The 18751-nt window shown below is 41.1% G+C and overlaps 2 gene segments (V, D, J or C); both read left to right on the top strand.

Annotated features, from left to right (window-relative positions):
- LOC308677772 (Ig gamma chain C region-like) overlaps positions 1-7186 on the top strand; it is a 90326-nt gene extending 83140 nt beyond the window's left edge. Inside the window, exons 2-5 of the C gene segment in view lie at positions 2917-3216; positions 4842-5171; positions 6015-6344; positions 6733-7186.
- The window catches only part of LOC308677876 (Ig gamma-2C chain C region-like), a 125693-nt gene that overhangs the window by 88487 nt on the left and 18455 nt on the right, over positions 1-18751 (top strand).

Raw genomic sequence — 18751 nt, 5'->3', positions numbered from 1 at the left:
ACTTCCGGAAGCTCCTAGCATATAAAAAATTTTCTTCATCTCCCCAAACATACTTTATTCTCATATTCTTCATGACAGCAAGTCTAAATTTCTCCCACTTTATTTCCCCATGGGCGTGAAAGTATGACCCCTTATTCTCATAGGCTGCAGCTGGTAGTCTCCCATCCAGTGCCATGTCCATGGACAATGCAAAATAAATAGTTTTTCCTCTGGTTAGTTGTAAGTCCTCAGAAAGTAAAAACCTTGACCATGGAGATTAGCAAGCCAGGAATGACAAATTAGCTGGAATATTTACAATTTGGGACAGGGTCGTCCTGCTGAAAAACCTCAAGAGATCTTGGGTTTCTGAATCTTCTTAACGCCAAGAAGGGAGAACAATGAAAGCCAGAGCCAGGAATAAACCAACATGAGACAGAGTTCTCCTCAACTAGGTGGACTGTGTCAGTGACCGTCGTCTATAATATGACTCTTATTCCTTTCTTGCCGGCCAGGAGATTTGGTCTAAAAATTTAGCCATCTTGTTCTTGATTAGAATTATCAAACCGATAAGAGTTATCAATCAAAAATGGATAGCTATCTCAATGAACTTGTATGTCCATGCTGTTATCACAACAAAGGTATTGCACCAATCCACAGTGGTCAAAAACATTTTGGACTTGAGAATGCTACAGGCAGCTGGGGGGGGGGAAGCACCATATATTTGTTTGTGTCTATTTTTGTTTTTCCATGTACACAAGGTATCCAAAAGTGCATTGTAGTTTGATGGTGTTTGGGTTGATGTAGGTGTTTGATTCAGGGATCTTGCTTATTTTAAAATAAAACAATATTTTATTTTCAGAAAATATCTTAGGACTTCAAACACACTTTTTTTAGGGGGGGACCTGTATTTTCAAAAATAGCTTAAGTGCTTCAGTTCTTATTCCAGCTGCCTCAGCTCCCAATTACAGTGATTTTTTTTAAAAACAAAAGAAAATTATTTTCTTTGTGTATAGGAAAGAATCAAACAATGCCAGCTCTGAATTAGTGCCTATTATCTTCAATCTAATTAAAGTCTTTTAGTTTACTCCTAAATCCTTTAAAAGGTCTTGACTCATCTAGTTTAGAAATAATTTGCAGTTCTTTTCCAGGACTCAGAGAATTAGAAGAAAAAAATTAAAGACCAATGACTTTTTGAGATAGTGATAAATATGTGGTTAAGGGTTGTATGTAAGCCCCTCAAATATTGGAAGATGGTTACCGTCTCTCCCCTAATCATTTGTAGAGCATTTGAGCCCAGAAGAGACATAACACATCTCCAATGATTTATTAAAGATGTGAGTGGGGCCATTTGATCAGCACAGACAGGAAGAAGGAGTTAGCTTGCTTGGGCCTAGGTATTTTTCAAGGCCTTTTGTCCGTGAAACAGCCCTTGCACATCTTTTTCTGTGATCACCAGAGGTGGGGGGCAAGAGGGATGGAGTCAGGTGTGGTGGACCTGGCTGTTGTAGGTGTATCTGAGATGGAGAGGATAGCAATAGTTGATATTGGTCTCCTCTCAAACCTACAGGAGAACACATTCAAGTCATCTGCTAGTTGCCAATTCTCTTTAGCAAGGGAGTGAGGTCTGCTATAGCCAGTGATATTTTGCCAACTGTACAGCATTCTAACACCTGCTCCTGTAGGCTTCCTCTTTGGCACGGCATGGATGTTTGAGCTTAGCTGTGAATCAATGTTTATTATTACCGTAGGTGTATAAGGTTTTGGTCAGCACACGTAAGTCCTCACAAAAACTAATGCATGATGTCACGGTGTCAGTGAGTTCATCCAAGTCCACTGAGGCAGCTTCAAAAACCATCCAGCCTGTGCAGTAGAGGCAAGCATGTAGCTTTAACTTTGCCTCTTCAGTCGAAGATTTCTCTTTTATTGGTTTTATGATTTTCTTACCCCATGCTTCTTGGGCAGGGGTCTTCAAACGTGGCCCTCTTATGACTTGTGGACTTCAACTCCCAGAATTCCTCAGCCAGCGTGCCTTGCTGAGGAATCCTGGGCATTGAAGTCCACAAGGCATAAAAGGGCCAAGTTTGAAGACTCCTGTTCTTGGGTCTGTAATATGCCTCCTCCCTTGCCCCTCCTTCTCTGATTTCTCTTTTGCTTCTTTCTAACTACCATGTGGAAAGAGATAACTGCTGTTCCCTCAGTCCGAATTTCCTCCTCATTTGAAAAGCAGGGATGAATAGTCCCAGAAAGTTGCTTGTTATTTAAAGTCCACAGTCTGATATTCAAAATCTCATCTCTTGAATATGAAATTGACAGAGAGTCACAGGAAATAATAGAAAACGTCAGAACTCCTCGAGTATAAATCAAACCTTCAGCTACAGAAATGTAACTAACTTTGAGAAAATCATAACTGACAAAGATATTTTGAATACTGACGGGAAATTAAACTTAAGTCAGAGCTGGAAAAACAGGACATTGATTTAATAGGGAGACTTTGTTTGTAAATACAATTTAAATATAAGGTGGTTAGAAAAGGGATTATAAATTGATATTGTTATCTGTTAAGATTAGATAAATATGAAGGGGACGTGTATATCTAATTTTGTATGTATTAATAGTAGTAAGAATTGTATTTCTCTAATGTTGAGAAAGTGAAAACATCAGGGGAAGAAGGGGGGATCCAAAAAACCCCCACTGGATTGTGTAACATTGAATAGATTTATACCAAAGTTAAGATGCAACGTTGAGTAACAAATGTACCCGGACATAAGATCTGTTTACTAAGCATTTGTGATTGTAGTATTAAAAAAAAAACAATAAAACACTTATTAAAAGAAAAACTACTCAAGAGCATTTCACCAAGGCGGCCACCGCTGTCGCCATCTTTAACGGAATATAAACTCACTATCTTCACTGTGTTATCTTTAGCTTCCCCTACAGCTGTCAAGACAGCCCCATCTGTATTCCCGCTGACTCCTTGTAACCAAGATATTGCCACCGCTTCCCTAGTTTCCATCGGTTGTTTCATCAAAGGCTACTTTCCTGAACCAGCCACAGTGCAGTGGAATTCAGGCGCCATCACCAGTGGAATCCAGAACTTCCCTCCGGTTTTGCTGGCATCCGACCACTATAGTCACACCAGCCTGCTCACCATCCCTGCCAGCCAGTGGCAGTCCGAGTCATTCCAGTGCAATGTCGAGCATGCAGCCACCAACACCAGAATTAACAAAATAATTAAACGTAAGTCCTGTAAAGCTATCCTTTTCTTTTCTCAAGGGCACTTGATTTGTCAGAGGCAAGAAAAGTCAAATGTGAAGGTAAATCGTTGGGACATAATGGAAATTGTCAAGGTACAAGCAATCCTAGGTTTGCAACTGTTTGGTGACCATTCAAACTTATGACAGCGCTGAAAAAGGAGACTTGATGACTGTTTTTCACACTTACAATCATTGCAACATCCTTGTGATCACATGAGCAAAATTTGGATGCTTGGCAACCGACTCATAATTATGATGGTCACAGTGTCTCAGGGTCATGTCTCACATTCTGGGACCTTCTGACAAGCAAAGTTAATGGGAAAGCCAGATTCACTTAAAAACCATGTTACTAATTTAACAAACTGCAGTGCTTCAGTAAACACCTGTGGCAAGAAAAGTCATAAAATGGGGCAAAACTCATTTAACAAATGTCTTGCTTAGCAATATAAATTATGGGGTCCATTGTTGTCACAAGTTGGGGATTACCTGTAGTGCTTGATTTACCCCCAGTCACTTAAGGACCACATGGAGTTACCGCCAGCAGTGACAAGTGGTTAGAAAGCAGTATTGCAGGCTAGATCACTGCTCAGTGCAAGGCTCCTCAAAAGGTACCTGTGAACCAATGTGAAGAGGAGAGAGGAATAGCCATCACCCATTGTAAGGAATTAAGGCAAAGGTTGATAGATATAGACCTGGAAAACAAGGTTTGAGGAGCCCCAAAGATACCTTTTTCCCCCCCAAGGCAACTGAACTTGCTTGTTTTTCTTTCAAGACATTTCACTTCTCATCTAAGACGCTTCTTCATCTCTGACTGGATGGTGGGGAATAGCAGTCAGAGCTTCAGTCAGAGCTGAAGAAGCTTCTTGAATGAGAAGCAAAATGTCTTCAAAGAAAAACAAGAAAGTCCAGTTGCCTCATGAAGAAAAAAAAAGCATCTTTGGGACAACCGTGACCTGGACGACTGAGAATCTCCATAGATTAAGGTTTGAGGAGGGATTCAGAAGACAAAGAGATGTTTGTGTGAAAGGTCAAGGATTTTCCAAGCCATGGAATCTTTCAATCAGAAAACCCTCAGAACAATCAAAAGGGGGGGAAAAAGCTGAGAAGACAATCAATGAAGGATAGGGGTTGTGTTAGGATACTACCCAAGGTGTAGTGACCCTCCTTCTTGCTTCTTTACTCTGTTATACTTAAAAAAGGTAAAGGTAAAGGTTAAAGGTTCCCCCGCACATGCGTGCTAGTCGTTTCTGACTCTAGGGGCCGGTGCTCATCTCCGTTTCAAAGCCGAAGAGCCAGCGCTTGTCCGAGGACGTCTCCGTGGTCATGTGGCCGGCATGACTAGACGCCAAAGGCGCACGGAACGCTGTTACCTTCCCACCGGAGTGGTCCCTATTTTTCTACTTGCATTTTTTACGTGCTTTCAAACTGCTAGGTTGGCAGAAGCTGGGACGAGTAACAGGCGCTCACTCTGTTACGCGGCACTCGGGATTCGACCCACCAAACTGCCGACCTTCTGATCGACAAGCTCAGCGTCCTAACCCACTGAGCCACCGCGTCCCTGTTATACTTAGTAACCATTAAATGTGTCATCTAATTCTTCCTGCTTAGGCTCTGCAATCCGTAGTCCTGTGGGCCCCGAGATTACTGTGTTCCATTCATGCGACTCCAGAGACAGTGATGGGACCGTACAGTTGTGGTGCCATATTTCAGGTTTCTACCCCAAACAATTGGATATTGATTGGAAGGTGGGCAGCCGCTCTGGGCTGCTGCATCCATACAATTATCCCCCTTGGCAGAATCCTGGCACGTATACTTTCAGTACTGCCAGCGTGGTCAATATCACCCAAGCTGATTGGCTGGAAGGAAATAGTTATTACTGCGAGGCAACCCATGCGGCGTCACAAACCAAGGTGAAAGGCAAAGCCAAGAAATGTACAGGTAATCATGATATTACGCAAATTCTGGTTTGTATACTGTAAGTGAGCAAGGAATGAAAAGAGAAAACCAAAGGAGGAAGCTAGCTCACCTTTTCACAAGATCTTTTGTCCTATGTATAAATCCATACTATTTTAAATAAATCTTCATTAATTTAGGATTTCCTCACTTGCTCAGACAACCCTATTTAGAGAGAGGAAACATTTTTTTCTGGCTTAATTGGAGCCAGCAGTGACAAGTGGTTAGAAAGCAGTATTGCAGGCTAGATCACTGCTCAGTGCAAGGAGTTCGATCCTGACCGGCTCAAGTGTAACTCAGCCTTCTATCCTGCAAAAGTCAATAAAATGAGGGCCCAGATTATTGGGAGTAATAGGCTGACTCTGTAAACCACTTAGAGAGGACTGTAAAGCAGAACGGAATGGAACAGAGCAGAACAGAACAGAACAGAACAGAACAGAACAGAACAGAACAGAACAGAACAGAACAGAACAGAACAGAATAGAATAGAATAGAATAGAATAGAATAGAATAGAATAGAATAGAATAGAATAGTTGGAAGAGACCTTGGAGGTCTTCCAGTCAAACCCCGTGCTCAGGCAGGATTGTTCGAACTGTGGAACAACTTGCCTCCAGAAATGAAAAGCCATTTCATTACATACAATGAAATGGTCTATAAGTTTAAGTGTTATTGCTATTTCTCTTGACTATTAAAAAAAGAGGCAGCATCAAAGGACTTGTATTTACTAAACTTAAAAGCAGCTCCAGTATAGATCAGATCAAGAGGCTGTTGGGATGGGGAAGAAATGAGAGTCGAAGAGGGAGCTGACATTAATTTTTTAACTTTAGATGGAAGCAGTTGTCCCTCCGGTGATATTAAGGTGGATATTTTGCCCCCAAGACCAAAAGCCTTGTACATTGATAGAAATAGCAAGATCAGCTGTGTGGTGAGCAATCTGCAAAATGAACAGGGGTTGAAATTCACCTGGTCTCGGGAGAAGAGTGGACACCTGACTCCTGACGCAATAGAAACGACAGAAGGATCAGATGGTGGTTACATTGTTCTCAGTCGCCTCAGCATCTTCTCTGAAGAATGGGACTCAGGAGAGACTTTCACCTGTGTGGTGGAACATCCAACCTTTGTTTCTCCCGTCACAAAGAAAATTTCCAAGACCAGAGGTAAGGAGGAAGTGACACTGTTCTCCCTCATGGGGACTAACAGACTTATTTTCATTTGTGCCAGGAATGTCTGTAAGGACAAAGCTCTGTAACAGATGACGTGTAGTGCACGTTTGGAGACCTGAAAAGGGGTGGCATCAACAATCCAAATATTAGGTGGATAACCACACCAGGTTAACAAAATTCACACTTGGCTTGGCACAACATAGGCCTTTAGTCACAGAACAGCCTGTAAACCATGGTTCAGGGATATAAATGAACAATGGGTTTGCTCAATAAACAATGGCTAAAGGAACCACCGTTTAGCAAGAGGGATAAACCATTCATTGCTGCCACTGATTTGTCTTATCTTTCATTGTTGTGTTTTCTTTCTTCAAACTTCACAAAGGCAAACACAGTGCACCCAAGGTCTATGTCTTCCCGCCTCATCAAGAGGAGCTCAACCCAGGCAGATCGGTGTCGCTTACCTGCTTGGTAACTGGGTTTTTCCCAGGGCCTGCTGATGTCCAGTGGCTGGAGGATCACAATCCCCTGTCAGAGGACAACTCTGTGACTACTCCACCTATGAAGAATAAGCATGAGGATTCCTACTTTGTCTACAGCAAACTTACTGTCCCCAGGACTGATTGGAATACCAAAACATTCACTTGTATGGTGGTCCATGAAGACCTCCCCATGAAGTTCACCCAGAGGAACATCTCAAGAACCCAGGGTAAAAAATGAATCAGCTGCTCCATTTCAATCCGCCCTAGATGTGCCTCTAGCACTGTCAAACCAAATTGTTAATGATTTGTATGCTCACGCATTTCACATCTGGATGAATAAAAGCAAACCATCTCAGAAACCCCTCAGGTTCCCTTGTTTGCTCCTTTAGGCACAAGATGTAGAAGGGGAAAGGGGATAATCTGTCTGAAAAAGCAAAGTCAAGGCTTAAGCCTGGCTTATTGTATTGATTGATTAATTCTGATTTCTACAGCCTCCCACCTCAGCAAATGAATCTGGGCGGGTCACAGTTCTGATAATCCAACATAATGGAGTCCATCGTGTTTCTGTATGAATCCCACAGAGGGCCAATGGATTTAGCTGGGTTACACACAGGTACCCCAAATTAGCCTCACTGCAGTGCTGTGCTGTGAGAAAAGAATGGAATAGGTGCATCTAATCCAATCTGCTGAGCTTCAGGGTTCAATGAATATTTGAACCCATCAAGTTCAAGGACAATGATCCTTTACTGTCTGCTCCATATGAACTTTCCTATATTGTTAAGTGCCCTTCTCTGTAGGTTGTCCACTTAGCCCAAGAGCAAAGAGTCAAAATATCTGAAATACATATGATTGTAATTATTTATCGAAAAATGTCCCATCAACTTAGATCCATCTACATCCCTTGGCCTCTGAGCCACAGTTTCTCCATGGACCAATCATTTGGAGCAAAGTGGCACTGATCTCTAATCTATAATTGGCCTATAATCAATAATAATTTCAATATCAAGGACTCATATCTAATACAAAAAGAGCCAGAGAATTCAAGGGAGAGAGGGGGGAAATTAAATTCAAATTACTAAACACAATAGGTTGAGCAATAAGGGAAATTTAATCAGGATGAGCATTCAATTCTCAAGATATCCACATTCAGAAATGCAAAGCTACATGGTAGAGAAACAATTGTTCTCCAAAAACACTTCCCAAACATACTGATAATCAGAACAAATTAAAAAGAAAAAAAAAGAAAAGCAATCACTTTTGTCCTTAAAAGCTCTATTAAAATCCACTGATTGGTTATTCAAAATTCCATAGACCTATATTATACTATATTAACCTACGGTATACTATATTAACACAAAAAAGATGTTTTCTCAAAATCTGTATTAACACAAACAAGAGACATTGCCTCAAAACCTTTAACATTTCAGATGTCATCTGAAGAGAGAATGACAAAGTTCAAAGGACCTTGAAGGTCTTCTAACCCAACCTCCTTCTCAGGCAGGACACCCTATACCATTTCAGACAAATGGTTGTCCAATCTCTTCTTGAAAGGCTCCAGTGTTGGAGCACCCACAACTTCTGCAGGCAAGCTGTTCCACTGATTAATTGTTCTCAATGTCAGGAAATTTCTCCTTAGTTCTAGGTTGCTTCTCTCCTTGATTAGTTTCCATCCGTTGCTTCTTGTCCTGCTTTGGAGAATAGCTGGACGCCCTCTTCTTTGTAGTAGCCCTTCCAATATTGAAACACTGCTATCATATCACCTCTAGTCCTTCTTTTCACTAAAGTAGACATACCCAGTTCCTGCAACCGTTCTTCACGTTTTCGCCTCCAGTCCCCTAATCAGTGCAGAGATGAGAAAGAGAGATTAGGCAGCACCCAAGAATAATTCAACTGTAGAAATTAAATAGTAAGATCTCTCCGTTTGGACATCCATTTGCAAATTGAAATATTAACAATCACATTTCATCATATTGATCAACATCGGGACACATCTAATATTTTTCCGATTATTTTTTTTTTAGAATTTTCGCAGACTTTGATTCATTAAACTTTCAGACAAGGAGTTCAATGAAATATAAACATGTTAATTGAAACAAACTGATGTACAACAGACACTGAAAAAATACAACACAATATATCACCAAAAAAAAGAAACTTTATGGGCACAAGTGCCAAGAAATCTGGCAATCTTCATCTGATGAAGAATGCAAACATAACATTTTGATCATGAAAGTTGACAACCGATGCTAAGCTAAGAATTGGAGAAGTCCCACCTCAGTGAAGCAAGTCTAGCTATGTAAAACATTTTTTTAAAAAAAAATGACAAATAATAATTTGCTAAAAACAATAGAAAAAAAGGAGAAATAAACAATACCATGCCACACAAGCAGCGGAAAACACATATGAATATACAAAAACAAGGGTTTTTCCCCCCTCCTCCAGAAAATGCAAAATAAATAAAGGATACCACGATAATATAACTTGTGTGTAGAATAATAATATATCTCTATAAAAATTATTAATATTTTTAAATAAAAACATAACAGATGTAATATGCTTAATCTGACAAAAAAAATATGGGCGTTATTTAAAACGCAAATATTTATTTATTTAATCCCATTTATATCCTGACCTTCTCCGAAGACTCAGGGCAGCTTACAATTTAAAGCACAAATCAATGTGCTTAGCAATAGCCTTCATTCTATGTATATGCCTGCTTATTAGGGCTTTCAGGGCCCCGCCACAAGCGGCATTATTACAAAGTCAGCTTATTGCCCCCAACAATCTGGGTCCTCATTTTACCTACCTCGGAAGGATGGAAGGCTGAGTCAACCTTGAGCCTGGTGGGACTCGAACCTGCACTAATTGCAGGCAACTGGTGTTACTTAAGGAGGCATTAGCCCACTGCTCCACCAGGCAGTGGTAGGATTAAAAGAGAGATCTTGGGTTATGTGTCATCTTTTCCATTATGACTTATAGTATCTCTGGAGTTATGGACACAAGTGCCAAGGAATCTGTCAATCTTCTTCTGATGAAGAATGCAGGCCTAACATTTTGATCATGGAAGTTGACAACCGATGCTAAGCTAAGACATGGAGAAGCCCCACTTCAGTGGAGCGAGTCCAATTATATAAAAATTAAAGGAGATATCAGAAATGATGGTGAACAGACAACACACCATTCTGCACAAGCAGTCAAACCACATATAAATATACAAAAACTGGGGGGGGGAGGATTCCTCTTTCAAAACAAGCAAAATAAATAAGAGGCAGACAAATCAATAGTTTTAAAATTCAATTATAGTATAACTCAATTTAAAAAATTATCATGGTAAAATAACAATTATAATTTATTAACAGTAAATAAATTGCATCAATCAGAGTAAAAAAATAGAATTCAAAGTGAATGAAGGTCAGGAGCATCTAAAGAACCAGCAGATGTGATTTCTCATTGTTGTGAATATAATATATACCCTATTTCTCTACATAACTATTAAAATATTTTTAAATAAAAACGTAACAGATGTAATAATGCTCAAACTGAGTGAAATAGTACGGGCTTGAAATTATTTAGGCACCCAAATAAAACAGGACTAAAATGAGGCCTATGAGTGATTTCTCCTATGGTGACTTACCCTCTGGAATTAGCTGTTGTTCTCAAGATGTTGTACAGGTACTCCTCGGTTTACAACCGTTCATTTAGCGACCGTTCAAAGCTACTACAGCGCTGAAAAAAGTGGCTTATGAACAGTCCTCACACTATGACTGGCTCAGCACCCTCACAGTCACGTGATAAAAATGTGGGCGCTTAGCAACCGTCATGTATTTCTGATGGTGGCCGCATCATGTGATCACCCTTTGCAATTTCCACAGGTGGCCTCTGACCAGCAAACACAACGGGGCAGGCTGGATTTTCTTAACAACAGTGTGACTCACTTAATGGCATTGATTCGCTTAACAGCCATGGCAAGAAAGGTCATAAAATCACTCATGGCTCCCTTAACAACAGAAATTACTTAGCAACAGAAGTTCTGGTCTTACTTGTGATTATATATTGAAGATTACCTGTAAATCATCACTAAGAAAAATAGCTATGAACACAACCGAGGACTTACAAGACCCCTACAGATCATGTGATCAATTCTGACATTGCAAGAACAGAATCTAGTCTAAATCATAACCGAGGTAGACTTTGTTAAGTCTGTTCATATCCATATATTTTTGTAATCCATATTAAAATCAAATAATAAAAATGAATAGTACAGCACTTGTAGGCAAGCATTTGTTCGAGTGGCTGGTATTTTGTTGTTGTTGTTAGTTGTGAAGTCGTGTCCGACCCATTGCAACCCTATGGACAACGTTCCTCCAGGCCTTCCTGTCCTCTACCATCTTCTGGAGTCCATTGAAGCTCACGCCTCCTGCTTCAGTGACTCCATCCAGCCACCTCATTCTCTGTCGTCCCCTTCTTCTATTGCCCTCGATCTTTCCCAGCATTAGGCTCTTCTCCAGTGAGTCCTTCCTTCTCATTAGGTGGCCAAAGTATTTGAGTTTTAGCTTCAGGATCTGGCCTTCTAAAGAGCAGTCAGGGTTGATCTCCTCTAGGACTGACCGGTTTGATCGCCTTGCAGTCCGAGGAACTCGCAGGAGTCTTCTCCAGCACCACAGTTCAAAGGCCTCAATTCTTTGGCGCTCAGCCTTTCTTATGGTCCAACTTTCACAGCCATACATTGCAACTGGGAAGACCATAACCTTGACTATACGCACTTTTGTTGACAGGGTGATATCTCTGCTTTTTAGTGTGCTGTCTAGATTTGCCATTGCTTTCCTCCAAGGAGCAAGCGTCTTTTAATTTCTTGGCCACAGTCCCCATCTGCAGTGATCTTGGAGCCCAGGAAAATAAAATCTGTCACTACCTCCATTTCTTTCCCATCTATTTGCCAGGAGAGTGGCTTGTATATACAAGCCAATATCTTTAATGTATACACATTAACTAGAACATGACAGAATCATTTGGAGCAAATATAATCCATTGGGTCAAAGAGATTTTCTTTTAATACAAATCCATAATTCTGCAGAAAGAGCAGGATTTTCCATTTTGATTTGGGTGAATTTGTATGGTCTGATTCCAATATTATGCAAAATGCCTTCATAATCAGAAACTGGGGAAGAGAGAGGGATGGATCAATGGAGATTTTATGCTGGCAAATAATATGGAGCATGACATCTTTCTATTTTTCATTTCACAGGGGTACTTGTGATTGTGGAAAACAATTACAGCTTTGAGAAAGAGGAAGAGCTGGAGCATTTGTGGACCATCCTTTTTATTTTCTTCATTCTCTTCCTCCTCAGTGTGTGTTACAGTGCCACAATAACACTGTTCAAAGTAAGTGAGGATGAATAGCACAAAGAAAGGGGTTAACGTAGACCTCTCAGAAACAGACCAAGACAAAAGGGAGGATCAGGATGAAATATTGTTTCTTATCAATATTTGAGGTGGGCACATGCTATGAAGTTCATGCTCTTGTAATGGCCTTCTCAATGTCATAGAAGAGGCCGCACCATCTCAGCAGAACTCTAGACTAGAGACATCATTAGTAGAGCCCTTATGTTCTCATAAATGCTGAAACATCTACGTTTATTATGACACAGTGAGGGTTGAGTATGATCCTATGCAAGAATGTGCCTCTATCTCTGCTTATAAAAATGGCATCCTGTCAACTATTCCATTAAAATAGAAGAAAGCCATGTTTTTCTGAAAGAGGCCTCCACGTGTCCTTCAAATAATATGATAGGTCTGTGTTTCAATAGGTTTGTAAAACTGTGGTGTCCTTGGTCTCTGGGCTTGATTGTTTTCTTGTAGACATTTCATTACCCAACTAAGTAACATTAGCAGTGCTACAAGGCTGTGGGGTTTGCTCTTTTTATATATGAGTGGCTTTTCCTCCCAATATTGGTGAAAGTATTGCTGGTGGTTCCTTAATTCAGCTGTTTTTATGGTTAGATTTTTGTCTGAACTGGTAGCTCTTTGATTGGGACATTGTTTCCTTCTAGACCAGGGGTGTCAAACTCCTGGCCCACGGGCCGGACGCATCATGCAGAAGCCGCGCCCACCCCATTGCTGGCAATGGCAAAACTGTCCCGATAGGTTATGCAACGTCATGTGACATTGCGAGTTTGACATGACTAGACTATTGGACTAGTATTGACATTCACATAAATCTCTGCTTATTTGGGTGTTGATTGCTGGTGATGAGGTATTTTGGGCCTTTTCATTTCCTTTTTGGCTTCTTGATTGTCTCTTTTGAATAATATGTAGATGTTGTATACCTCTACGTGCCTGTTGATGGCTGATATCTCTGAGACCCAGACTTCTAAAAATTCTCTAGTGTTTTTGGACTTAGCTTGGTCTAGGATGCTATCCTAGCATTGATGATGTTACCTAGTTTAGTGATATAAATGTCTCCAAGGATACAAAAGAGCACCAAGATCCCCACAGTTCAACTCTGAGCTACAAATATTCCATTATATTGGTAAGTGTGTGAGTTTGGTTAAAAAAAAAGGAAAGGGTAGAGCTAAGATGAAAATTAAGCTTGATTTAATTTAAATACATTATAATTAATAAGATTATTCTCCATGTGCTTAATAATGTTCTCTTTTATCTTGGACACATCAGAGAACTTTATTAGTGTTTTGAAAGCAGAACCCAAAATTAGGCACAATGCATAGAGCTTAAGGTCCAGTTGAATTCTTTTTCTTTTCTTGCATATTCTGTTAAAAATAAAAAGAATGAGATGAAGAGAAGGAAACAGTTGGTCAAGTCAAGTAGGAAAAAAAAGAAAAATGGAGAAGAGAGAGTAAGAAAAAAAATAGAATAATGTAACCTTTTCTCCTATTCATTGCAAGAAAAGGGGAAAGAAAGAAGTATTAGTAACAAACAGAAACAATTATTCATGAGAGAACCTGTCAACTATTCTTCTCTACCAACTTTGAACCCATAATTTTCCATTCTCACTGCTTCCCAATAGGTACAATGGCTTTTTTCTACAATCACACAACTGAGGAAGAAACCAACATGCCCTAATTACAGGAACATAATCCAGTAGAAGACCAAAGGGAAGATTTGCTTGGTTCTACAACTCCATCTTCAAATAAAGACCTGGAGCCTCTCTCTCTGTCCTGGACTATCCAAGATCAATTTGTGGATCCATGGAGATGGAGAATGTTGCTAGAACCTGGAAGAAAAATACATTCTTGTAGACCATGTGTCATAAAAACAATTCGACTGAAGTAAACTTGTGGACATGCATTAAATTGTTTTCTAAAGAGCAGACAGGTCTCAGATCTAGATAGGCATGATAGAAAATGGAGGCCTAGCAAAAGCCAACCTAGTCTCTAGTGTCTGAAAGAGTTCATTCAGGTGTCTCTCTTTTCCACCCTGCCATTTCAGACATTCTGTTCCACATTTGTCCTCTTCTAAGCATTATTCCCACGAGCCAGTTTGCTTTAGTGATTTGTTTGTTTGCTTCTTTGCTTGCACTCAAGTCAGAAGCATCAAGGTGGTTGCAGGTTGCAAGGATTAGCCAGTGACATCATCGTTGCCCTGTGGATATTCAGTTCGGCTCCTTCCAAGTCCTTGGCAAGAGCTGGAATGAAGGACAAGTGCTCAACCCTTCCCCATGGTAGCTCTCGGGTCTCAAACACAGGCTTGCTAACCTCCTGCCCAGTCTTCCAACCACTTGACCCACCATGGTCCTGGTATAGTGGTTAAAGCATCAGACTAGAAACCAGGAGACCATTAGTTCAAGTCCGGCTTTAGGAACAAAGCCGGATGGATGAGTTTTGGGCCAGTCACTTTCTTCTCACCCTAAGAAGCAGGCAATGGCAAACCACTTCTGAAAATGTTGCCAAGAAAATCAGGGATTTGCCACTGGAGTTGCCAGGATTCAAGACTTCATTGAAGGTACACACTCGCACAAACAATACAGAATATCCTTCCTATTCTTCTAAAATATGGGCCCCAATTGAATGTAGCAGACTCATCAGTTCTGTGAACCTATTCCAGAGAACCCACCATATAAACACGGAAACATATAAACCTCATGTCTCCTTTAAATATGCAATATGTTTTGCCAACCGTACCCCTCTCGTCTCCCCCTCATCTGTCCTCACATTTTATAGACAAGAATGATAGTGAGAAAAATGCTGCTGCTGTAATATAGATGGCTTACTTTATTTTTGTTACTCTGATAGAAAATAAATGCACAAATAAAAACAAATGGACACTCTTTACGAGTCTTACTTTCTCTTTCAGATGTTTGCAAACATAAATCCTGTTCAAACTTCAGAATGGTGGGTTGCTTTTCTAAACCGCCTCCTGAGAAATTCACTCCTCTCATCCTCTGCCTCAGTTCATACATCCCACCACAGTTAACTGAACTGATCCCAATTGGAGGAGTTCATGCAGCAGGCTAAGCCATTATTGGTAGTCTTCCACTTAGAACTACAGTAAAGGTAAAGGTAAAGGTTCCCCCGCACATGCGTGCTAGTCGTTTCCGACTCTAGGGGGCGGTGCTCATCTCCGTTTCAAAGCCGAAGAGCCAGCACTTGTCCGAGAACGTCTCCATGGTCATGTGGCCGGCATGACTAGACGCCAAAGGGACAAGGAACGCTGTTACCTTCCCACCGTAGTGGTTCCTATTTTTCTACTTGCATTTTTACGTGCTTTCGAACTGCTAGGTTAGCAGAAGCTGGGATGAGTAACAGGCGCTCACTCTGTTATGCAGCACTCGGGATTCGACCCGCCAAACTGCTGACCTTCAGATCGACACACTCAGCGTCCTAACCCACTGAGCTACTGCGTCCCTAGAACTACAGTAGGGATCATCAAATTAGCAGTGGAAAACGTTTGTAGTCAGTCAGAGTAAACTTTATGTGAATTATACATCTTTTTAAAAAAGGGGAGGGGGACAGGCCCAGGAGACTACAGACCAATCAGTCTAACATCAATACCTGGGAAGATACTGGAAAAAATAATCAAAAAACAGATCTGCGAACAACTAGAAGCAAACAAAGTTATAACTAGAAGCCAGCATGGGTGTGTTAAAAACAGATCATGCCAAACCAATCTTAATTCATTCTTTGACAAAGTGACTAAATTAGCAGACCAGCAAAATGCTGTGGCCAAAGTATAGTTAGACTTCAGCAAGGCACTCAACAAAATAAACCACAACCTGTTTTTGTTGTTGTTGTTAGTTGCGAAGTCGTGTCCGACCCATCGCGACCCTATGGACAATGTTCCTCCAGGCCTTCCTGTCCTCTACCATCTTCTGGAGTCCATTTAAGCTCACACCTACTGCTTCAATGACTCCATCCAGCCACCTCATTCTCTGTCGTCCCCTTCTTCTCTTGCCCTCCACCTTTCCCAGCATTAAACCACAACCTACTTCTTGGTAAACTAGAAAAAGTGTGGGATAGACAGAATTACCACCAGATGGATTTGTAACAGGCTGACAAACTGTACTCAACAAGTACTCCTTAATGGTACTACATGGGGGGAAGCAAGCAGCAGGGTATCACAAAGCTCCATCTTAGGCCCAGTACTCTTTAATAGATGAGGGAATAGAAGGGGAACTCACCCAAATTTGCAGATGACACTACACTGGCGGGAATAGCCAACACCTCAGAAAACAAGCTGAGGATCCAAAAAGCTCCTGACAGACTTGAACAATGGGCCTTATCCAACAACATGAAATTTAATATGGAGAAAAGCAAGTCTTTACCCTTAGGCAGGAAAAACCAAAGGTACAAATACAGATTAGGACGAAACCTAGCTCAAAAACAGTAACTGTGAGAGGGACCTTGGAGTCCTCCTAGATCTTTATTTTTATTTTATTTTAATCCCATTTATATCCCGCCCTTCTCCGAAGACTCAGGGCGGCTTACAATTTTAAGCACAAACCAATGTGCTTAGCAATTGCCTTCATGCTATGTATATGCCTGCTTATTATTAGGGCTTTCGCCGCCCCCCCAAGCGGCATTATTACAAAGTCAGCTTATTGCCCCCAACAATCTGGGTCCTCATTTTACCTACCTCGGAAGGATGGAAGGCTGAGTCAACCTTGAGCCTGGTGGGACTCGAACCTGCACTAATTGCAGGCAGCTGGTGTTACTTAAGGAGGCATTAGCCCACTGCTCCACCAAGGCTTTAAGATCATCACTTAAATATGAGACAGCAGTGTCCCTGGTCCTTTGCTGACTGGAAGCGTTTGTGCTAGCCACAATAACACCAAAAGGAGTTTCTGTCCAGAGTAAAAAGACAGGCCTTGATAAAGAGGGGAAAGATCTGGTATCAAGACAATAAGTACATAACCATGGCTTAAGCGAAGATGAGCAGTCCAAAAACATCTCAGACACCCTGCTAATTCACATGAGTATAAAACAGGGGATGGGGAGCACATTCAGACCGTGTAAGATTTTGCTAAAACGAGCAATCTTAATAAAAGTAGCGTCAGGCCAAAATGGAGTTGGCTGTTGGTCTAGCATGCCTCGTAGATCTGCCTATCCAAACTTTTTTTGTCTGTCGTATCGACAATTGTTAAGTCGGGCATTTTTTGCTGCAAGTGCCTGGTTGTTGGAATTCTAAAGTCCCAGAGCGCTTTAGTGTCTTCATTTTATATTGTTTTTTTAACCATTCACTTGTGTCAGGCTCTTGGCAACTTCATAGGCAAGTACTCTCCATGCTACCATGTCAAGTGCAGCTTCTTTCAATTGTTGGATGGTTCATCTTTGTAGCAGCTTTGATGTAATCAAGCAAGGCATGTTCTTTGCTTGTTCCTTCCCCTTATTCTATTTTCTATCACTTTCTCAATTTCATTATTATGGTTTGAGATCATGTGGATTTTGGGAATAAGAAATCAGAGCTTATCTTGGGAGTTATAGTTCAAGGAGGTTCGAGAAGAATTATCTTGAGAATTCTCCTATCTCCTTGTCTTTTACATGGCACCATGTGTGCTCAATTTTCAACTCAATTTATTACAGTTGGAGACCAGTGCAGGTAATAGACAACTAGACAAAGATAACATGAGGTACTAATAAAAGGTAAAGGTAAAGGTTCCCCCGCACATGCGTGCTAGTCGTTTCCGACTCTAGGGGCCGGTGCTCATCTCCATTTCAAAGCCAAAGAGCCAGCGCTTGTCCGAAGACGTCTCCGTGGTCATGTGGCTGGCATGACTGGACGCCAAAGGCGCACAGAACGCTGTTACCTTCCCACCGTAGTGGTCCCTATTTTTCTACTTGCATTTTTACGTGCTTTCGAACTGCTAGGTTGGCAGAAGCTGGGATGAGTAACAGGCGCTCACTCTGTTATGCAGCACTCAGGATTCGACCCACTAAACTGCCGACCTTCTGATCGACAAGCTCAGCATCCTAACCCACTGAGCCACCACATCCCTGAGGTACTAATACCACTCTATAAAGCCTTAGTAAGACCATACCTAGACCGGTTTTGGTCACCACACTATAAAAAAGATGTTGAGACTCTAGAAAGAGTGCAAAGGAGAGCAACAAAGATGATGAGGGGACTGGAGGCTATAACAGAACAGTTGCAAGAATTGGGTATGTTTAGTCTAATGAAGAGAAGGATTAGGGTGACATGGTAACATCTTCCAATATTTGAGGGACTGCCACAAAGAAGAGAGGTCAACCTATTCTCCAAAGCACCTGAAGGCAGGACAAGAAGCAATGGATGGAAACTAATCAAGGAGAGATTCAACGTAGTAATAAGGAGAAATCTTCTGACAATGAGAACAATCAACCAATGGAACAGTTTGCCTTCAGATGTTGTGGGTGCTCCAACACTGGAAGCTTTCAAGAAAAGACTGGACAGCTATCTGTCAGAAATGGTATAGGGTCTCCTGCTTAAGGA

Source organism: Vipera berus (genome assembly GCF_964194415.1).
Source record: "Vipera berus genome assembly, chromosome: Z".
NCBI lineage: Eukaryota > Metazoa > Chordata > Lepidosauria > Squamata > Viperidae > Vipera > Vipera berus.
The sequence above is the reverse complement of the archived record's forward strand: the minus strand, read 5'-3'. Positions and strand labels throughout refer to the sequence as shown.